The sequence below is a fragment of the Delphinus delphis genome, chromosome 4 (genome assembly GCF_949987515.2).
Source record: "Delphinus delphis chromosome 4, mDelDel1.2, whole genome shotgun sequence".
Classification (NCBI taxonomy): Eukaryota; Metazoa; Chordata; class Mammalia; order Artiodactyla; family Delphinidae; genus Delphinus; species Delphinus delphis.
This window is the reverse complement of record NC_082686.1, coordinates 137,278,878-137,302,663: the sequence shown is the minus strand read 5'-3', so window position 1 is coordinate 137,302,663 and position 23,786 is coordinate 137,278,878. Positions and strand designations below refer to the sequence as shown.

General features: G+C 46.7%; 1 protein-coding gene across 2 annotated transcripts in view; it reads right to left on the bottom strand.

The window, feature by feature from the left end:
• Positions 1-23,786, bottom strand: part of KAT2B (lysine acetyltransferase 2B) — a 103,437-nt gene that overhangs the window by 79,228 nt on the left and 423 nt on the right. The window lies entirely within an intron of this gene.

Sequence of the window (23,786 nt, the reverse complement as noted above, 5' to 3'; positions counted from 1 at the left end):
CATGTGTGGGAGGAAACACTGGTGCAGCCTTTTGGAAGTCAAATTGGAATGTTCCTGCCCTTTGGCCCAACGGCACAATTAGGAAGGGCACCTACAGAAATATTCACATGTGCTCAATTATATTTGTATATACTGTTTATTAAAGCAAAATATATATATATGTCATCTTATATATATCATATATATGTCATCTAAAATTTGATCGAGAAGAATTTATTAAATTATGTAGCTTGTTACTACCGACTATTGTACCACCTTTATCACACGCTAGGGACTTCCCTGGAGGTCCAGTGGTTAAGACTCTGTGCTTCCAATGCAGAGGCCACATTCGGAAGCAGCAGGTTCGAACCCTGGTCAGGGAACTAAGATCCCACATGCCGCGTAGTGTGGCCAAATTAAAAAAAAAAAAGGCTAACTCAAGACATGGAAGCAACCTAAGTGTCCATCGACAGATGAATGGATAAAGATGTGAGATACATATATATATTTATAAATATATATATAAAGTAATATTCCATTGTGTATGTACATATATTACATATACAATGCAATATTACTCAGGCATAAAGAATGAAATAATACCATTTGCAGCAACATGGATGGACCTAGAGATTATAATACTAAGTGAAGTAACTCAAAGACAAATATCATATGATATCACTTATATGTGCAATCTAAATAATGATACAAATGAACTTATTTACAAAACAAAAATAGACTCACAGATATAGAAAACAAAGTTACCAGTGGGGATAGCAGGGAGCAGGGGATAAATGAGGAGTTTGGGATTAACATATACACACTATTATATATAAAACAGATAAACAAGGACCTACTGTATAGCACAGGGAACTATATTCAATACCTTGTCATAACCTATAAGGGAAAAGAATCTGAAAAAGAATATAGGGACTTCCCTGGGGGCGCAGTGGTTAAGAATCCTCCTGCCAATGCAGGGGACACAGGTTTGATCCCTGGTCCAGGAAGATCCCACATGCTGTGCAGCAACTAAGCCCGTGAGCCACAACTACTGAGCCCATGAGCCACCACTACTGGAGCCCGCTCCTAGAGACTGTGACCTGAAATAAGAAGCCACCACAATGAGAAGCCCGCACACCACAACGAAGACCCAACGCAGGCAAAAATAAATAAGTTTATTTTAAAAAGTATATATGTATGTATGTACAACACAAACTGAATCACTTTGCTGTATACCTGAAACTAACACAACATTGTAAATTAACTATACTGCAATTTTTTAAAAAATGGTTTAAAAAAAAAAAGAAGGCGGCTATTTGTGCTGATGTGGGACCTCTCTAGGTCCCGGTAAATGGCAGAAAAGGCAAACCACAGAACAATATATACCATAATCTGATATATGTTTTTTAAAAATAAATGAATAAGCAATTTAAATATATACGAATGTGGGGAATTCCATGGTGGTCCAGTGGTTAGGACTCTGCACTTCCACTGCCAAGGGCCTAGGTTCGATCCCTGGTGGGGAAACTAAGATCCTACTAAGGCAGGCGACGCAGCCAAAAAAATGTGTGTGTGTGTGTGTGTGTGTGTGTGTGTGTGTGTGTATATATATATATATGAATGTGGGTGGGTATACAGAGGGCCTAGACAGATACATACTTATGGGGGATGGGGCAAAAGTTGGGGAGGGGAAGGGACATTCCCACTGTACTCTATATTCTTCTCTGTGGTATTCATATTCATGGGTTGCTTGCTAATTTTCTTTAACATTGATTCCTCTGAAGGGAAAACATAATTCCGGAGAGATTCCAACAACAATAACAGAGGCTCAGTATACATCAGTTGTGTGAAGGAGGGTGGAAACCACCTTCTTATCACAGACCACATTTAAGAATTCAAGGATCCAAAACTCTTCTCCCTGTGGGTCTGCTTATAAACCAACCCCTCCCCTCACTGAGGTTCAAGCCAAAAAGTAACAAGCTTGCAACTCTTCGAGAAGACAATACAGATTTTTAGAGATATTAATCTTAACTTCATGACTGCAAAAGACTCAGAGCAATCAGCCCAGAAAGAAAAGTTTGTGCCTCTTCTTGTCTTAACAGGACAGAATAATGCCACGTCCATGCAGGGGCTGCTAAACGGGTGGGTCACAAATCTCATGGCAGGGAGATTCCTCCCAATAGCCTACTCAATAAAAAATGTTACATCCCAAATATTAACCACATTTATTTAAGCCACTTGTGATAGAAGTGCTTAATAAACTGTACGACAATGAACCCTGATGCTTAAAAATGAACTGAATAAAGGACTTTTCTTTCAAAACTGGCTAACTCGGCTTCCTCCACTGAGTCTTGGGGACCCAGTAGCTTTTACAAAGTAGGTTTTCATTTCTTAAGCTAAGAGGAGGGTAAAGGGAGGGCGAGAAGAGAGGAGAGAGGGCGAAAGTACAGGGCAAAACACTGAGAAGCATAAAAGCTTTGTCAGCGTGTTGGCCAGCACATGGCAGTCCGCCACAAGCCGCTATGCAGCCCTCAGAGAAAGTCCAAGTTGAGATGCGTTGTAACTGTAAGATATGCACTGAATTTCAAAGACTTAGTGTCCAAGGGGGAAAAAGGAATGTTAAAATATCTCGTTAAGAATTCTGTTATAGGGCTTCCCTGGTGGCGCAGTGGTTGAGAGTCCGCCTGCCGATGCAGGGGACACGGGTTCGTGCACCGGTCTGGGAAGATCCCACATGCCGCGGAGCGGCTGGACCCGTGAGCCATGGCCGCTGAGCCTGCGCGTCTGGAGCCTGTGCTCCGCAACGGGAGAGGCCATAACAGTGCGAGGCCCGCATACCGTAAAAAATAATAAAAAATAAAAAATAAAAAAAAAAAAAGAATTCTGTTATATTGATTACATGTTATGATATTTTGGAGTATTACATAAAACATTAAAATTAACGAAATGGAATTGTTTTCTCTCATTTTTTTTAATGTGGTGTGGTGGGTGGAATAGTGTCCCCCCAAAGTTTAGGACCACCTGGAACCTCACAAAGGGAACTTATTTGGAAATAGGATTACTTAAGTATCTTTTTTTTTTTTTTTTAAACTTATTTTTGGCTGCGTTGGGTTTCTGTTGCTGTGCGCGGGCTTTCTCTAGTTGTGGTGAGCGGGGGCTACTCTTCGTTGCAGTGTGCAGGCTTCTCACTGCGGGGCTTCTCTTGTTGCGGAGCACGGGCCCTAGGCACATGGGCTTCAGTAGTTGCAGCATGCAGGCTCAGTAGTTGTGATGCATGGGCTTAGTTGCTCCGTGGCATGTGGGATCTTCCCAGACCAGGGCTTAAACCCAGGTCCCCTGCATTGACAGGTGAATTCTTAACCACTGCACCACCAGGGAAGTCCTACTTAAGGATCTTGAGATGAAATTATCCTGATTTAGACTGGGCCCTAAAACCAATAACTGGTTCGTTTGTTTTTTTGCAATACGCGGGCCTTTCACTGTTGTGGCCTCTCCCGTTGCGGAGCACAGGCTCCGGACGCGCAGGCTCAGCGGCCATGGCTCACGGGCCTAGCCGCTCCACGGCATGTGGGACCTTCCCAGACCGGGGCACGAACCCGCATCCCCCGCATCGGCAGGTGGACTCTCAACCACTGCACCACCAGGGAAGCCCAATAACTGGTATTTTTATAAGAGAAAGGAGAGAGGGAGATTTGGAAGCCGAGTCACTGACACTCAGGGAAGATGCCATGTGAGAACGGAGGCGGAGACTGGAGAGACACAACTATAAAACCAAGGAAGGGGAATTCCCTGGCGGTCCAGTGGTTAGGAGTCCGTGCTTTCACTACCATGGGTGTGGGTTCAATCCCTGGTCGGGGAACTAAGATCCCAAAAGTCACGGGGGAAAAAACAAAAACAAAAACAAGAAAGGCCAAGCGTTGCCAGGAATCACCAGATGCTAGAAAAGGCAAGGAAGGATTCTTTCCAGACCCTTCAAAGGGAGCGTGGCCCTGCTGACACCTTGATTTCAGACCTCTGGCCTCCAAAACTCAATTAAAGGAACTTTCTGACAATTTGTTTGTGATCATTTGTTATGGCAGCCCGAGGAAATAAATACAAGTGGCATAAAATAGATAACTAATAAGGACCTACTTTATAGCACAGGGAACTCTACTCAGTACTCTGTAATGACCTATATGGGAAAAGAATCTAAAAAAGAGTGGATACATCTATATGTATAACTGATTCACTTTGCTGTACAGCAGAAATTAACAACATTGTAAATCAACTATACTCCAGTGAAAATTTAAAAGAAAATATACAAGTAGCTATAAGGAAATGTCAAGTTACAGATGTGGGCTCACATTCTACTTCTGGTGACACTGCTGCACTAGAGTTTAAAGGGAATTCACCCCCTCAAACCCAAGTCTTCACTATGGAACCTAACAGCTTAGGCAAAGAATAGTCCCCATATTTCTTAAGTGGTTCTAATTGATGAAAGTTATACCCCATTGAGATATCTGGAAGTCTCTCGATTTTGCTCACTTGCTTCTAAATTTTTCATGTTGGTAGGATAGGAAAAATACTTCCTAACATGTGTACAAGCATCATGGGACACTCAGAACCTAAGTGCACAACATTTTTAATATGTATGGGACTTATTGCCCAGTTTACTGAAGGGGACGTATTATGTCCTTGGAAAACATTCAACCATTATCCTCAACTGCCAGCGAAGCATTTTCTGCCAAGTGTCCCAAGCTGCTGCCACCCTGCCCTCTGCCTTGGCCTTCCTATCTCCCTTCCAGATGTTCAGGCCCAGCCACTGTGCTTTGAGATAAGACGTCTCCCTTCAAAACACCTTTCCCATGTCTCTCCTTAATAAGACAAGACAGCTGCTGTTGCAGGGAACTCCCAAGGGGGTTGGCCTCGTAGCTTCAACAAAGTATCAGCTGCAGGACAACCTTTTAGGGCGTGCACTGCCAAGCCAATTACCACCGCAGCTAGCAACCCAGGCACAGGCGGGGAGGCTGCCGGGGGGAGTGCCTCTCCCCTCCCCCCCCAACCCGGGGGCAAGTCTCTGCAGATGTGGCAGCACCGTGGCAGCACCGAGAAAGGAAAGGCCACCTCATTGCTTTCGACAGGCCCAGGATAAACATGTTTTTTGCCCCAACAGGATCCAGAGTGAGAGGTCGTGAGAATGCACCAGATTTTGTCAGACTACACAGAAGCCAGGACGGATGATGAGAAGGAAGCAAAACTGGATAAACAAGTGATCATGACCCAGATGACAGGCAGGCAAGGGGGCAGGGTGCTTCCCAGTTCACTCAGCGTCGATGAGAGACGTGAGCGTGAAGATATTTGGGTGGCATCCAGAGGAACCGGAGAGAGATGGCCAAGCTGCTAGCAGGGCTCTGTTATGCTTAAAATGCTGGAACGTCATATTTGCTGGAAAAGTTAAATCAGTGACAGGGACGTCCCACAGCAAAATCACACAGATGGGAAATGTAGGGAGTAAAACTGTGAATCCAACATTTATTAAGAACCAGAAAAAAAAGGCACTTGTATACTTGTTCTTATCTCACCTCGTGTGAGAAAGCGATTTTTTTTTTTTTTTTTTTTGGCCGTACCACATGGCATGTGGGATCTTAGTTCCCCAGCCAGGGATCGAACCCATGCCCGCTGCAGTGGAAGCTCGGAGTCTTAATGGACTGCCAGGGAAGTCTCAAGAAAGGGATTTATTATTCCCGTTATTCAGAAGAGAAAGCTGAGGCTCTAAGATGTTAAGACACTTGCCCGAGCTTATTCAGTCTACCCTGCAGAAGGACTAAGTGCGTTCAGGCAGGTAACTGGTCCTGTGGTTGTGTGTATGTCGGGGGGAGGGAGGGAGGGTGTCCTCACTCTGTCTTACTACCTCTCTGTTCCAGGCTGGACAAAGGCAGAATGTTCAAAGGTCAAGAACCAAAACCACAATGAGATACAACTTCACACCTACGAGGATGGCTATAATCAAAAGAGCAGGTAAGGGGACTTCCCTGGTGGCGCAGTGGTTAAGACTCTGTGCTCCCAATGCAGGGGACCCGGGTTCGATCCCTGGTCAGGGAACTAGATCCCACATGCATGCTGCAACTAAGGAGCCCGCCTGCTACAACTAAGGAGTCCTCGAGCCACAACTAAGGAGCCTGCCTGCTGCAACTAAGACCCAGCACAACAAAATTTTAAAAAAAAAAGAGCAGGTAATAAATTTTGTCAAGGATATGAGGAAATGGGAATCCTCACATGTTGTTGGAGGGGATTGTAACACGGTGCAGTTGCTTTGGAAACCGTTTGGCGGTTTCTTAAAAAGTTAAACCAATAGAAAACCCCAAAATAAACCCTCACATATATGGTCAAATGATTCTCGACAAGGGTGCCAAGACCATTCAATGGGAAAAGGACAGTCTTTTCGACAAACGATGCTGGAAAAACTGGACATTCACATGCAAAAGAATGAAATTGTTGGACCCTTACCTTACACCATATACAAAAACTAACTTCAAATGGATCCAAGACCTAAACATAAAACCTAAAACTATAAAACTCTTAGGAGAAAATACAGGGGGGGAAAGCTGCATGACATTCGATTTGGCAGTGACTTCTTGGATATGACACCAAAAGCAAAGGCAACAACAAAAAATAGGATTTAATTGGGAATTCTCTAGGGGTCCAGTGGTTAGAACTTGGCACTTCCACTGCAGGCGGCCCGGGTTCGATCCCTGGTTGGGGAAATAAGATCCCACAAACTGCACAATGCAGCAAAAAAAAAAAAAAAAGAAAAGGACTTAATCAAAATTTTAAACTTCTGTGCATCAAAAGAACATAATCAACAGACTGAAAAGTAGTCAAATCATAGAGACAGAGAGAATAATGGAGGCTGGCAGAAGCTGAGTGGACAGAGCCATGGGGAGTTACTGTTCAGTGGGCAGTTTCAGTTTTGCAGGATGAAATGAATTCTAAGCAGAGACGGTGGTGATGGCCGCACAACACAGTGAATGTCTCTGTGCCGCTGAACTGTACACTTAAAAATGGTTAAGTTGATAAATTCTATGTGATGTGCATTCTGCCACAACTTTAAAAAACAATCCTTTTAAAGTTAAGCATAAATTTATCACATGACCCAGCAAACCCACCCATGGGTATCTACCCAACAGAAATGAAAATATCCACACGAAGAGCTGCACGCAGATGTCCACAGTAACGTGATTCATACCAGCCAAAGAGCGGAAAGAAAACAAAAGTCCATCAACTGGTGAACTGGTTCATAAACAAAATGTGGCATATCCATACACTGGAATGTTACTTGGCAGTAAAGAAGAATGAAGTGTTGATACAAGCTACTGCATGGATGAACTTCAAAAACATTATGCTAAGTGTAAGAAGCCAGTCACAAAAGACCACGTGTTGTACAATTCCATTTATATAAATGTCCTGAAAAGGCAAATGTATAGAGATAGAAAGTCAATTAGTAGTCTGGGGCTGGGGGGTGCAAACAGGGTTGACTGCAAATGGACACAAGGATATTTTTTGGGGTAATGGAAACCTGGATTTTGGTGATGACTGTACAACTCAATTTCCTAAAAATCACTGAATTGCATGCCTAAAACCAGAGGAATTTATGGCATGCAAATGATACCTCAATAAAACTGTCTTTTAAAAGGGCAAGAACTTGCTATTAAATTATCACTTCAAATATGAGTCTTCTACGAAGTTTCCCCAAAGCGCGTCCCAAAATTGAGGCTTATTTTCTCAAACACAAATTAAAGAAGCTTAATACGCTACATTAAAAATCACCATCATAATAAAAGACCAGCACATGGGGGTCTCCATCTCTGTCCTTTCAGATAGAAAAAAGCAAAAGAAGTCAGAGCATCTAGGTGGCCACACCTCTGCTGGCAGAATCTGTCCCAGCAAAAGAGAAATAGCAAATGACAGAAATAAGTCATTAAGTAGGCTGCCCTGTTTTTAAAATTAGTGGACAGTGTGAAACAATTAAAACTTGCTAATAATAAAGCCATGTTGCTGGCGTCCCTTTCGGACTCCCTCACCCAACACCTTTGACCTGCTGCCATGCAGCTTTCTGGCCTGTTCACAAATTCATTCGAGCCTCGTCGGAATCGAAAATGGATTTCTGTACAGTGACTCTAGTTCCCCTCCTCGAATTCTAGTAGAAAATGTAAGATGCAGCCTCAGGAGGGTGGCGGAGGGGAGACCAACGATTTCTGGAAATAAGTCCAAGGGAATGAAGAGTGAGCCTGGGGTTGGGGAAGACTGGGGTGAGAGTGTCTAAATTTTCATTGGCCCCCACTGCGAGCAGTCTGAATTTTGCTCTTAACTGTGCGCATGTATTCCTTCGGGAAGAAAATTCTTTTAATCCTATTTTAAAACAGCAACAACACCCAGAGTCTGCTGTATGAGCTGTGATCCCAATAAATGTTCTCTTTAGAAGTGAACTGCTGTGGAAGTAGTCTGACTAATGCTCGTGGGACTTGCAGCAGTGCCTCTCAAACTCTACTCTGCTCCTGAATTACCTAGGCAATCTTGTTAAAAGGCAGATTCAGAATCAGTAGGGCCAGGGCGGGGCCCAAGATGCTGCATTTGGAAGAAGCTCCCAGGTGAGGACCCCACTCAGAGTAGCAAAGGTGCGAAGGAAAAAGATGGTCTCGGGGATGTGGGTGTTAATACCTCTCTCTTCTCCCTGGATTAACGTGAGCTTTCCATATACAGTTTAAATTTCACGGGCTAGGTAATCCTTTCTGGGACATGAACACTTTTTCTCTTTTTCTCTCTTCACTGTGTGATAATACTTCCAGTTGACACAGTTGCCCACAGCCAGCCAGCAGACACCATAAAGTTATGACTGGAAACTGGGATTTTTACATTTTGGTGACTTTTAGTACAAGTGAAAAGAATAAAGTGGGAGTGGGGGAGGGAGTCTTCCCTCAGGAGATCAAATTTGCCTGGAATTGAGAGTGAAAACAGAATCGGAAGGGGAGACTAGATAACCGGTGAGGTAATTCAGAGCAGAAGCGTCTCTGAAGACCTTAATTAAGGGTGCCATTTTGGTCTGGAAAGCCACAAGGAACCAAAAAAAACAAATATTGAAGAGAGGGGTCAAGGGTACAGAGGAGAAGAGAGTGGTCAAGCCTGAGGAAATGACCCAGGACAAGACAAGCAGGTACAGACACCCTAGTCAAACAACATCCTTGCAGGCCCTCCACGAGGCAGCAACATCCAATCCACAGAAAACCTTCAGGAGGAGACCTCTGGGTCTGGAAGAAATCCCTGTGTCTGCGCTGGACTTCAATAAGGAACTGCACTCTCTATGCGAAATAATCAGATCTGACTGAACCCAAGGCCCAGGACCCTCAGGCATGGTCTCAGAAGGTGCTAGAATGACTCCAGTGCTACCAAACGGCCTAGGGGTGGGCCAGCCCCTTCCTTATGTCTGAGTCACCTCTCCAGGACCAAACCGAAACATGCATCACCCTTGGAAGGGCCTCAAGAGGTCCTGAGTGACACCAGGGCCAAGAAACTGGTGCCCCGGAACCCTGAAGCCCAGACAGTTCCTGGAGTCTTTTCATACACACACCGTCCATCTTGGACTTCACCGGTGAACCTGCCAAAGCAGTCGGCTCAGCCTCCAACGCAGTGGGAAGAGTCCTCAAATTGCTTGGCTGGCACTGAGCAGCCTGGGCAAGCAGCTGACTGACAGAATGTCTCACTCCTCAGCCTGCTGTCTTGGCACCAAATCAATCATGACGAGCAAAATAAACAGTGCCGCCGCATACGCTGCATCCTGGGCCGGCTCACGCTCTTAGAGTATCAGCCAGTATCTGGGCTGATGCCTCGCAAGTCCCCTTAACCAGCACCACCTGCAGGGCAGAGTGTCCAGCCCACATTCCCAACTGCCCACACCTGGCATCTCGGCCCAGGTTTTACTTGAAGGCTTGCCCTCAACTCCAACACGCCCCCTTTTCAACTATGCTATTCCCTACACAGGCATTAGGCTTTTCTCCCAGCTCCTGATACATCTGCATTCAAGGCCCTCACCCAAGGCCACCCGATTCTCCTTTCAAAGTCTTTGCCAGATTTATACCTTCTCCTTTCTCACTGCCAAGGCCCTAGGTCAGGCCCTCATTAGCCAGTTAGAAGGGACAGCCTCCTCCCTACCTTCAATCTGTTCCCACTCCCACCCTCCATATAACACCTACTGCACACATGGCTCTACTCTAAAATGACATTGAATAAGGTCAAACACTTCTGACACTTCCCAAGGCAATTTTCGCCTACATCATCCTATTTTCCCCACCCAATAGCCCCGTAGGAAGGGCCAGTGATTCAGTCCTTAGAGAAGGGTGTGGCTTTGCATTCACCCAGCTGGCAGATGAGCAAAGACCAAAACCTAGACCTCCTTGCTCTAAAATATCTCACGTCTCCTCTGTCTTAAAGTGCAAAGACTCACTATTAGTAAGTGGATTCAGTTTGACTTTCTCTACTTGAAATTCAAGACCTTCTATCAACTGTTTTCTTCTTTACCCAGTGGATCCTATTTCCCATGATTTCTATTTACTCGCTTTTCCTTTTTCTCCAGTTGGGCTAGTTGCTTTATTAAGATCAATCATTATCACTTTGCACCGCTTTTTTGTTTTGTTTTGTTTTTTTAAGTACGGTTGACTTACAATATTGTGTTAGTTTCAGGTGTACAGAAAAGTAATTCAGTTATACATATATATGTATATATCTATAGTCTTTTTTTCTATTCTTTTCCACTATAGGTTATCACAAGATATTGGATATAGTTCCCTGTGCTATACAATAGGTCCTTGTTGTTCATCTATTTTATATATAGTAGTGTGTATATGTTAAAACCATACTCACAGTTTATCCTTCCCCCTGCCTTGGTAACCATAAGTTTGTTTTCTATGTCTGTGAGTTTGTTTTGTAAATAAGTTCACGTGTACTATTTTTCAGATTCCACGTATAAGTGATATCATACGATATTTGTCCTTGTCTGACTTACTTCACTTAGTATGACAATCTCCAGGTCCATCCATGTTGCTGCAAATGGCATTATTTCATTTTTTTATGGCTGAGTAATATTCCATTGTATAATGTACCACATCTTCTTTATCCATTCCTCTGTTGATGGACACTTAGGTTTACTTAGCATTGCTTTTAACTATAATAGTAGATACCATTTGCTGAGCATTTAGAATGTTCCAGATATTGGGCTTCCCTCATGGCGCAGTGGTTAAGAATCCACCTGCCAATGCAGGGGACATGGGTTCAAGCCCTGATCCGGGAAGATCCCACATGCCACAGAGCAACTTAGCCCATGTGCCACAACTACTGAGCCTGCGCTCTAGAGCCCACAAGCCACAACTACTGAGGCCACGTGCTACAACTACTGAAGCCCGTGCGCCTAGAGCCTGTGCTCCACAACAAGAGAAGCCACCATGATGAGAAGCCCACGCACCACAATGAAGAGTAGCCCCCGCTCACTGCAACTAGGGAAAGCCTGGGCACAGCAACGAAGACCCAATGCAGCCAAAAATAAATTAAATAAATTTATTTTAAAAAAGAATGTTCCAGATATTATACACAACTGCTAAATGGATTACCTCACTTTATCATCAAAACAACACTTGGGGGCTTCCCTGGTGGTGCAGTGGTAGAGAATCCGCCTGCCGATGCAGGGGACACGGGTTCGTGCCCTGGTCCGGGAAGATCCCACATACCGCAGAGCGGCTGGGCCCGTGAGCCATGGCCGCTGAGCCTGCGCGTCCGGAGCCTGTGCTCCGCAACGGGAGAGGCCACAACAGTGAGAGGCCCACGTACCGCAAAAAAAACCAAAAAACAAAAAACAACACTTGGCTGAGAGATATATGTTAACACATCCGTGAAAGAATTCTTGACTCTCACCCACCCCAATATGCTTCTCCCACGGTCCCACCCTTTTTTTTTTAAACATCTTTACTAGAGTATAATTGCTTTACAATGCTGTGTTAGTTGCTGCTGTATAGCAAAGTGAATCAGCTATACGTATACATATAACCCCATATTCCCTCCCTCTTGTGTCTCCCTCCCACCCTCCCTATCCCACCCCTCTAGGTGGTCACAAATCTTGATAAATGAAACTACCATCCTTTCAGCTGCTCAGGCCAGCAACCCAGACATTACATTCACTTCTGTCTTTTCTTCGCATGCCTCCCACCCACCCTGCCAATAAATCAAATCCTGTTGCTTCTAAACTCATAGCCCCAAACTGTCTCCTTCTCACCCCTCCACTGCTACCACCCTCATCCAAGCCACCATCCACTTATACCTAGACTGCAAGAACTTCAAGTGGCCCTCTTTTCCCACTCTTTCTCTTAAACACTTTATTCTTCTCAGAGCAGCCAAAAGGAGATGCTTGAAAATGCAGGTTTCTCTGAATCTACTGGAAACAGCCCAGATGCCCATCAACAGGTAGACAGATAAACTGTGGTACATCCGTACAGTGGAGTATTTCTCAGCAATAAAAAGAAATTAACTACTGATGCATGCGACAACATGGATGAATCCCCAAAATCCTAAGCGGAGTGAAAAAAGAATAGTGTGTGTACTATGTGGAATCATTTATAAGAAATGCTAGAATATCAAAACTAACCTGCGGTGACACAAAGTAGATCCGTGGTTGCTTCTGGGAGTAGAGGGATATGAAGGTCAAGGAGCAGTAGGGAACTTTCTAGGGTGACGTAACTGTTTGGGTCTTGATATGCATTTGTTGAAACTGCTCAGAGGTGGAGATCAGATCATTTCACCGGGTGAAAATTATACTCTGGCAATCTGGCCCCATCTACTCCTTCTTCACCTCATCTATGCTCATCCCACGCCCACCCCCATCCAGCCGCACTGGTCGCCTGGCTGCCCTTGACCCTGCCAAGGCCTCTCAGGGCCCAGGGTCTTTGCACCTCCCTCTCCCCTCGCACCCTACGCAGAGCTGGCTTCCTGTCATCGTTCTGGCCCAGGATGTGCCCCCTCTTCAGAGAGAGCTTTCCAGGCACACATCTGAAGGAGCTCCCCAAGGGTTCTCATCTATGTCTCTGTTTTCATTCTCTGTGTGTGTGGCACTTGCCACTTTCTGTTATTTTCTTGTTTACCGTCTCCTTCTGCTACCAGAAAGCAAGCTCTCTAAGAGCGAGGACCCATCTGTCACTGTATCCCCAGCATCTAAACCAACGCCTGACACATTCAAGAACAAGTTGTTGGATTAATGGGAAAAGTTGACAGTAACACCCTCTCCACTTTACAGCTCTGAAATGGAGGCTTGTGAAGGGTACGGAATCTCCCCACAGTCTCAGAGCAAGATAGCAGCACATCAGGATTCCAACTGGGCCAACCTGTTGCCCAGGTCCGCCTTCTATACCGCTCTGATGCCTTGCTCCCTTCCACTCTGCTTTCTACCGTTCACTCCACCTGGGCTGGGCCCCTCACCTCCGCTCCCACCCACCCCAGCTCGTGACGCTTTCTCTTTGCACGGACTTCGTGCCTGATTATTCGCTTCCATTTTTCTTTCCGTTCACATCTGTCTCCCCAGCAAGATGAGGACTCCCTGTGGCTTGCACGTCCTTTTGTCACTCACTACACACCTAGGACGGAGGTGGGCACAGGCAGCTAGCCAATACATGTTCCCCTGGAGGTGGGTGGGTCAGGTGCTCCTGTGGGTATGTGCAATGTGCAAGTCCTGGCTCCCATGACTCACTTCGCTGTTTCAAAGTACGCTGACCTTGGCTTCCCTGGCATTCTGCCAGCCAGTTTCAACACCAGCTTGTTAAGAGCGAATGCAAACAATAGATAGGGCTGCCGCTGCCATCAATCACTAGGGTATTAGTCAGGTATCATCCCTGTACTTCTGGAATCTCCTGTGTACCACAGAAGCCTCGTAGACGGCTGCACAGGCCCAGGGCACGCGGGGGCTGGTTAGGATGGTGTAGAGTTCATGGAAATATCTCCACACACCTGAGGTCACTGAAGAGATTACAGAAGGCCTCCTCCTAAGGTTAGGTGGTGTGTCAGGCCAAGGATCACTAGCGACATCGTTCCCACTTTGTTCCAAAATCAATACATTTGTCTGCTGATTAAAAAAAAATAAGCCCAGGGCTTCCCTCGTGGCACAGTGGTTAAGAATGCGCCTGCCAATGCAGGGGACACGGGTTCGAGCCCTGGTCCAGGAAGATCCTACATGCCGCGGAGCAACTAAGCCCATGCACCACAACTACTGAGGCTGTGCTCTAGAGCCTGCGAGCCACAACTACTGAGCCAGCGTGCCACAACTACTGAAGCCTGCATGCCTAGACCCCATGCTCCAGAACAAGAGAAGTCCGTGCACTGCAACAAAGAGTAGCCCCCGCTCGCTGCAACTAGAGAAAACCGTGCGCAGCAACGAAGACCCAATGCAGGCAAAAATTAATTAATTAATTAAAATAATAATAATAATAAGCCCTGTGTCTAGGCCTCTGGGTACAAACAGAAGAACAAATTAAAAAAAGCCTGTTGTAGCCTTTAAGTGGACAGCAAAGGAACAAAAAATATAAATAGTAGTTAGAAAACATACCTTTATAGGCAATCTTTTTTGTTCACTAGCGTAATTTAGACTTTTAGAATATACGGTAGGGCCTTCCCCCCCATGCCCCATAGGTTTTAACCCGCTGGTCTTACAATATTCACAATCCCCTTGTGCAAATTTCATTTTAATTTGCAGACGAGGAAATGTGGGTTTGAGGGTTAGAGAAATTCACATCATTCACTCAGAGGAGGATTAAAAGTGGGTTTGATTCCTTCTTGCTCTGTTTTGAGCAGAAGTCCAGGCTATCAGACAAGTACCGCGTGCCATCAGGTCCCCGTGAGCTGAGTACCTGGAGATGCTGTTCCAGCCCCAGCTCAGGGCTGCCCTGCTGCTGACCACACGGCTGTGGGCAAGTTACGAAACCTCCCTGGGCGCCAGTTTCCTTGTCTTTAAAACAAAACTTCCTCTCCTCCAACCTCACAAAGCCTGTGAATATGACCCACTTAGTCAACAAATATGGATTGAACACCCACTGTGTACATGGTCCGTGGACCTGGGATATGGAATGAACCAAAGTCCCTGCTTCAGGGAACTTCCACTGTCGTAAGGGAAACAGACAAGAAACTATATGTGATTTCCAAGTACTGACAAATGCAATAAAGGAAAGCAAACCAAGGTAAAATTATGGAGTGATGGGGTACTGCTACTTTGGCGGGGGGGGGGAGTGGTCAGGAGGCGTCTCTGAGAAGCTGGCATTTGAGAACAGACCAGAATGAGTTTTAACAACAAGCCACACCAATACCTGGAGAAGAAAAGTGTGTGATGCAGGGGGTGCAGGCATGCCAATTAGAAGCCCGAGGTGAAAGCAATTCATCCTTATAAAGGATTTGATTCTAGTTCGATGATAACTAGGTGATGAGTTGTCATAAGGGGTTTGGGCAGGAGCAAATGTTACATGAATAACTACATGGTATAGGTATAACACCTCCACGTACAGGCACACACAAGTAAAAAAGATGAAACTCCCGTTGTGTTAACTATATCAATTACAGAAAAGATTGCTTTATGGCCCATAGGATCCCATTAAATAGTAAGCTCATCTTAAATAGTTAACACAAGTTTTCAAGGATGAGCTGTTATGGAAGAACTGTAGGCCGTCTGGTAATCTGTGTCCCTCACTGCCACTCCTGGGGAGAAGGTGGCCCTTAGTGGCCTCAGCACACAGTTCTGGAGATGGTGTGGGGATAAACCGGAAGAAACATTCTCTGTCCTGCATCTCCATCCCCTAGGCCAATAACAGAGGTGTCAGCACCCACTGGAGCTTTCTGGACCTGTCTCCAGCCAGCCTTCTAGGAACCCCGCCACTGCACCCAACACGTATGACTCTGCGTGGTTTACAGGACACAGTGTATAACTCTAGTCAACTTCCAGCAGGACTTAGCGTGATGTTTAGCAGTAAGGGCTCACCAACGCAGACTCATGGGGAGAAGAAAGGACTCAGGCTGGGCATTCCGCAGCTGTGACATCACAGCCCCCAACATTCTGCGTCTCCTTTCCAATCCTTCTCTAGGTCTGCTCGGCCAGTACGCCTCCTGGATTTCCTGTCCACCTTCCTGCCCTCGTGGGTTCTTCCCAGTACACCCAGAGATCAAATTCCCATCTTTTCTTTCAAAAGCCTAATTAAAATTCATCTTAGGAAGCTGGCCACATCCAATGACTTCCATTCTGGACATGGTTAGCAATTTTTAACTTGTTTTTTAGCTTAAACACATGTGTCTTGACAAACCAGGGCCATAGGAAACAACGCACACGCAGCGCACAGACGCCACGTGGAGTGACAGAAGCCGGAGGCAAAGGAGTCCAAACCGTGCGATGCCACTGATGGGACGTTTCAGAGAGGCAAAGCTGATCGCTGGCAATAAACATCAGAATAAGGGTTACCAGAGGTAGGGAGGGGGCACAAGGGGGCCCCTGAGGTGCTGGAAACACTCTACAGGTGCTGTATCTGGACGGCAGTTGCATAGACGCATGCATATGTAAAAATTCATCCCCCAGATCCTCATACATAGGGATGATTTGAGCACTTTACTGTCTGCATAATCAAAGTTTTTAAAAAAATGACTCCTCTGGATTGCGCTGAAATACTGCAGTGTGAGCAGTCTTATACAGAGCTGCTGGGGGACTTCTAAATACCCAGGACGGGCAATTCCTTACCTCTCCGGCACATCTGGCACCTTCGACACCCCGAGTAGATGTCTGTTTCTTCTTCTTTCAGCAGGGAGCTCTCTCTCGGGCCAGCCCAGCGACCATTCTTGATTGTCAGCTTTAAAACCATCAAGGGCGTGCATCTGTCTGCCCTGGGCCAGTCATAAAGAACACATTTTCTCTGCCTTATGGCCTGCAGTTTCAATGAACTACAAAAGCCTTTGAACATACCTCTCAACAGGAGTACAATAAACATCAAATGAGAGCAGGAGAATGCCTGCCACAAGTGAAGTCCCCTCTGTAAACCATCTGGGAGGACAGCATCCTCTCCGCCCCATGAGAATGCCTGGGAAGAGGACGCAGAGGACACGTGGGAAAGAGAGCCTCTGTGGGCAGCTTCCCCGTGAGCCACCCCTGCAGCTGGATGAAGCTGCTGAACTTCTTTGGGTCCCGGCTCCCTGCTAGTAAAATGACCTCGCCTGCCTTTCTCTTACCCCAGGTGGAGTGGCAAAACACTAAAGACAAAACTGCTGATACCAATGGAAAGTTTTTAAAAATTAAAGAGACATCTGTGGAATGCCTGTGTTCCAAGAACCGTCACATAGGCTAGATGATTTCATCTTCACGGTAAATGGACGAGGTGGCACCTCGCCTCCCGCTTCCCCAATGAGGAAACTGAGAGATAGGCAGTTAAGACACTGCCCAGGGGCACCCGCCGGCCGGTGGGGTGGGAGGCGTGATCCTCCAGGTTTTCTCCAGGTCGCCAGGTGGTCGGCACGCCTGCAGTTCTACCACAGGTGCCGTGGCAGATTCGAACCCTCGAATCGAATCAGATTAGGAGTGTAGGAAACCATCCAGAGCCGGAAGCCATCGACAACCGTTCCTAAATAGCTATCTTCCTCTCATGGAGAAACAAACGAACTCCATCGGAAGCCGCTCAGCCTTGGAAATCCAAGTTTTATTGGCACTGTGCTGAGTATCCAGGTCTTTCAACTGAGAAGCAGATTTTCTGATTGTTCCAAGGTACCTGGCATGAAACTGTATATTTCATCCTTTTACCCTCAACGTTCCCTATGACGGGTCAGACCTGTGGATTTACAGAATTAAATGGACACAGAACTAAATCCTGCCCATGTGGACGGGTAACTAGGTTGAGATCTACTGAATGGTAAAAACAAACAAACAAAACCCCATGAGCACTGCGTCACAAAATGCTATACGCAAGCACGAGCTTCCTAAAACAAAACAGCCCTCAGCAGATTTTGTACTGTTTTGCCCTATAAACTACTTTTTCCAGTTACAGAAAACTGCAAACTGCAATCCAAAGGCTTTGCAGGCTTGCATTTTTCCATCTTCCCTGAAAGTTTAGGAGGACACATAATTCAATTTGGTCATCTTTCTGGCTTTCCGCATGGTGCCTGCCAAGTGAAGCATTTTGCCTGTGTGCCTGGCTCCATGATACCACCTTTTAGAGAAGTTACCACACGTGAAATAATCGTCTGCATTAGATTTATGTGGCTAGAGACTGAGTTTTTAAAAACATTTAATCTACCCCCGCTCCTGTGTTGTGCTTTGCCGTAACAATACTGATGATCTAAGAGTCTCTAGAAAGATACTTTCAATTGGGTTTCTGTTTGCAAACCAACAATCAACTGCTATAAAATATCACCTTAAAAAGTTGCCCACGGTGGGGGGAACTGGTGGGGGGGAACCACCAGACCTTTGCAGAGGCGGCGGGGGGAATGGTGGAGTTATAAAACTGGACTGTGGTAATGCACGCACAATTGTACACATTTACTCAAGAGCAACTAACTGCACACTTACAGTTGCTGAGTTTTATGATCTATAAATTATACCACAATAAAGCTGTTTAAAAATATGCCCAGGATTCACAAAGCGAGATTTTTCAGGTTCTGAGTGTTATTCAAATTAACATGAAAAGCATTCGTTTCTCCTCCACTGCAAATGTATTTATGGTATTTGGGGGCAATACAATTTTCTTCCAAGGCAGAGTTTCTCAACTTCGGTACTACTGTCATGGGGGCCAGATCATTCTTTGTGTCGGCGGGGCTGTCGTGGGCTGGTCTGTGCATCCGGGGGTGTTTAGCAGCATCCCTGGCCTCTGTTCACTAGCCACCAGTAGCGCTCCCTCACCCCAAAATGTCTCCAGACCTTGCCAAACATCCCCTGGGGGGCAAAACAGCTCCTGGGTAAGAGCCACTGCTCTAGACACTGAACGCTGGAAACTCGCTCTCGGGAGGAGTGACTGACAAATACAAACACAGGCATTCAGGAACCCCCCTAACGTGAAGGCTGGGTCTAGTGCCCCATTCGCAGTCCCCTGGCCAACGTAGGAAGCTTTTTCTCTTATGGTGATGCCTCTGCCTGTGCTCGCTGCATATTCAACAGTCAGTGTCATTTCTAGATTATAAACCATTATTTTTTAAATGAAGACTAATTTTCTAGTCCTGTGCCTATGTCAGTCTCTAAGTAAGGCACTCAGCCCAGAATCAAAGTTCTCCATAACTGCCTTGCAGCCCCTGACTGGAACACTGAGTACGGCAGCAGACAATTTCTTTTCTTTTAATTTTTATTGGAGTGTAGTGAATTTACAACGTTGTGCTAGTTTCCTGCTGTACAGCAAAGTGAATCAGTTATACATAGACACATATCCACTCTTTTTTAGGTTCTTTTCCCATATAGGTCATTACAGAGTATAGAACAGAGTTCCCTGTGCTACACAGTAGGTCCTTATTAGTTATCTATTTTATATACAGTACAGTGTGTATAGGTCAATCCCAATCTCCCAATTTATACCTCCCCCCGCTTTCCCCCCTGGTAACTATAAGTTTGTTTTCTACATCGGTAACTCTAGTTCTGTTTTAGCACCAGGCAATTTCATTTTGCGAGCATGAACCCAACACGTTTAGGTTCCAGGAACTCTGGGGAACCTTCCACCTTTGAACTTCAAGGTTGAAGTCATGGTCTCCATCTTAGAGATGAAGCAATCCAGGCTCAGAGGAAAACTAAGTGACTTGTGCCCAAGACCATAAAGCGGCAGAGCTGGGATAGGACACTAAGCCCCATGTGCTTTCTTGACTCCCAAGTTTACAGGGTATCCCCTACTCTGAGCTGCTGAGAAAACATGGGGTGGACTAGACACCTGCTGGATGCCTCATACACAGGAGCTCATTTGAAATCCTCACCGTTAGGCTGTGAGGTGAGGGTTATTATTCCTACTTTACAGACAAGGAAATGGAGGCTGAGGTAAAGTCCTTGTCCAAGGTCACACAGCTGGACCTGAAATGTGAACTCAGGTGGCTCTTGGCCACCACTCCCTCCGGCCTCCCCTCCTGTAAAAATGGCCTATTTCACTAGGAAGAGTCAGTCATTGGTTTTTGGTTTTTTACTACCTAAATTACATTTTCATTCAAATAGATGTGGATTTGGGCTACTCATAATTTACTCGGGGCTCCTTTTATAACACTAAAAATCCAGTCCTATGCACATCCGTGAGAAAAAACCCTCTCTGTCCAGTTGTCAGGAAGTGGTCAGGCTAAAATTTCACTACTGCTCTTCTAGCAGTTAATCACTTCCTCCGTTTTCTCTTCTCTCATTCATTCATCCAGTCAATAACCACATCACTTAGGATCTATTCAGAGTGACAAACACATATCAAATAATCACACAATTAAAAATCATGATGAAAGCACCAGTTAGGAAAAGTAAGTACAGAGGGGGTTCCAAACATTTAGAATGGGAAGGCTGGCCAGGGTTGTAAAGGACACGCAAGGAATCTGAGATTTGCGGGAAGAGCTGGGAGTTCGTTTGAAAGTGAGGCAAGGGACTTTCCTGGCGGTCCAGTGGTTAAGACTCCGTGCTTCCACTGCAGGGGGTGCAGGTTCAATTCCTGGTTGGGGAACTAAGATCCCACATGCCGCGCAGTGCGGCCAAAAACAAAGAAAAAAGGAAAAAAGAAAGTGAGGCAAAAGGAGCTTTTGGTGCTAGTAAACAGTGTGTGCAAAGGCCCTGAGGTAGAAAGGAACCATGCACGCAAGGCCCTGAAAGGGGGCCAGAGATAGCACTGGCCAGGCCACACAGGGTCTTGTGGACCCCTCGTAAAGAGAAATTAAGGGTCCTAAGTAGGGGCAGAGCATGGTCAGATTTACAATTTTAATGAGCAGTCTGGCTGTGTCACATGAGCAACCTGTGCCAGGACACAGTTCAAAGAGCTCTACTCTGGATCCTGCAAAACAAGTTTGTTTGTTTCTTTTTTTTTTTTTTTTCCTTCTCTCCGGGCTGTGGTGCACCTCCCTGGCTGTGAGCTAGCTCCCTTCTTTCTCTGTTTCATTTGTGAAGTTTAAAGGCCAGATGTTTTAGCAGGTCTGGGACCTGTTTTCTTTCAGTAGCCCCCCCCCCAGTAAAGTACTTCATCTCTTCCCAGATTCCTCCCCACTCCCTAACCTCTCTATTCTCTCCAACTTGCTAAGTGGCCAGTCAATGACAAAAGGTAGGAGAATCTGTCCTTTGGGGCATTCTTACATAGAGGGTAGAGACAAGCTGAGAAAGAAATACAGATTCTACTGGCTTGCACCTCCTCACACTCAATCAAGCACAGTTGGAAGGGAAAAAAAAACAAAAGCAAATCTGAGATAATGTTAAGATTCCTGGATTCCCTCTTGGCCGCACACACCCGCCTCCACCAATCTAGTGGCCACCGCCAATGGACTTTAGCTCCCGCTGGCCCAACTCCAAGCTTTCATAACTACTTTCAGTTTCTCCACTACAAGAAGCTTCAGCTGACCGCACCCTGCCCCGCTAAGAGTCCTTAGCAGCCACTGACACTTCTTCCAGGAAGCCCGTCCTACCCCACCCACCCTTCGTGCCTCCTGCCCGTGAATGCCCAGCGCTCTAAGAAAGCAGGTCCTTCGAACTTCATTGTAATTGGTTCACCCAACACATGCATGCAAGTGCATGCACACACACGGTCAGTAGCTCCAGAAGGACAGATTCTGGGTGTCACTGTCCCAGCATCTAGCACAATGCCTGGCATCCGGTTGGGATCCTTACTGAATGAATGAGCAAATAGAAGTGGACACATTCAGAGTCTCCCAGGGGCAGGAAGAGAGACCTTAAATGAGAGAGGTTTTCCCTTCCTATAGGTTTGGTTGTGAATGTGAACATGAAACACTGAAGTTACAAATTTTAGAAAAGGCGCTACATTTCACTCACGGAAATTTGAAAGGATCAAAAATATCAAAGCAGGACACACACGCTCATGGTTTTAGACAGGACCAAAACTGCGGAAAGTTTTCAAATGGTAAGGTGGTAGCAGGGAAAGAAGATGCTCATGATGGGAACCCAATAAAAAGCCAGAACAGAAACACAGAGCTGACACGGCTCCCACCTGAGCCCACTCTGGCTGCAAAATGCCACGTCAACCGAGTAACTGACCCCGTTCTTATCTCCGTACAGTTCTCCCTTCGGCCCACTACTCTCCCGGTCTTGTTCTCATTTGTCAAATGCCCTTCATAGCCAATTCCTACCCCTTCACCTTTCTTAAAAGCACACTCCCCACTGGATCATTTTTGCATTCTGTCTTCAGAAACGCCAACCATGTGGCATTACTGTTTCACAGTTTCACTTTCTTGGCTGAATTCAAATGGGATAATCTTATATTGTCCAGGTCTGAACCAGGGTCTTGCTACTTGGAGTGTGGTCGGTGGACTAACATCGCATCACCTGAGAGTCTGTTAGAAATGCAGTCTCTCAGCCCTATCCCAGACCTCCTGATGCAGAATCAGCATTTAACCAGCTCCCCAGAAGAGTCCTGTGCACACAAAAGTTTTAGAAGCACTGGGCTAGATCCTACGTTCACTGAACAAATATGTATTGAACCAGTGCAGGGTCTACAGTAGGTGCTCAACATACACAAGAGGATGTGAATGACGTGGAGGAAGGAAGTACAGATATTCCACTGAGGTTGAGAAGCTCCTGTAAATACTAAAAACAGCATCACCGGGGTGCGAGGTTCTAGCAAGATTAATAACCTTTACGCCCAAATTCAGACGTGGCCAACTGCATCTGGGCTGTGGGAAACTGGAATCTGGGAACTTGACCCTGTTTGCAGCAGGCGGGAGGAGCACAGGGGAGGTGTGTGAGTGTGTGTGTCTCTTCCCCGCTTCAGCCACAGGCCGCAGGAGCTGACAAGGCCAAGTCCCCGCCCCCCTCAGCTGTCACCCTGTCAAAACAAAGCCGCTGCTGACAGCGCAGGGCCAGCCTGCCCCGCGGCCTCGGGCAGTGCTCCCACCCCAGGAGCACGGCGCCCACATCTGGATCCGCATTTAAGGGACGACGGGGTGCCCGGAGCTGGGGTGGAGAGAGGATGGCCAGAAACGCGCGTCCTCAAACTAAGCAGTAGCGCCCGCCGCGCTGGGCCGTCACCTTGCCAAATCCTGTTTACACCCCGAGAGGCTGGGGCAGCGTTTCAACTAAACAAGTAAAAATACAGTAATGACCGGGCTGTCACCGCGCGCCGCAGCGTCTCCGCCCCCGGCCGAGGGCGCCCGGAGCTCCAGGACCCTAGCTTGGGGCTGCGCCGCCCAGCCCGCGCAATCCGCCCCTTCGAGCTCCCAAAGCGCCGGGAGTCCAGAATCCTATTCCAGCCTCACTCCTTCCACCCAGCTCCGCCCAGTGGGGCTCGGTGGAGGAGAGGAGGGCGCTCAGGTCCCCCAAAAGATGTTGCCTTGGCCCCGCTCCACTCTCTGAGAGGCGCCTACGGCGAGCTCCTACAGAGCAACAAAGCCCCAGGGCAGCCCAGGAGCTCAGAGGCGGAGGCAACTCCTTCCAAGGGGGAGGAAGGAAAGGCTCTCGGTCCCGGCGATCTCTCCTTCCCACCCGACAGCACTCTGGTCCGAGAAGCAGCTAATTGGGCGCGGGCGACAGCAGCACTTCCGCGGTGCCGCGGCCCCGGGCGGGAGGCGGGGGCGGGAGGGGGAGGGGGTCCCGCGGGCCCGGCCGCGGCCCCTCGGGCGGGCCG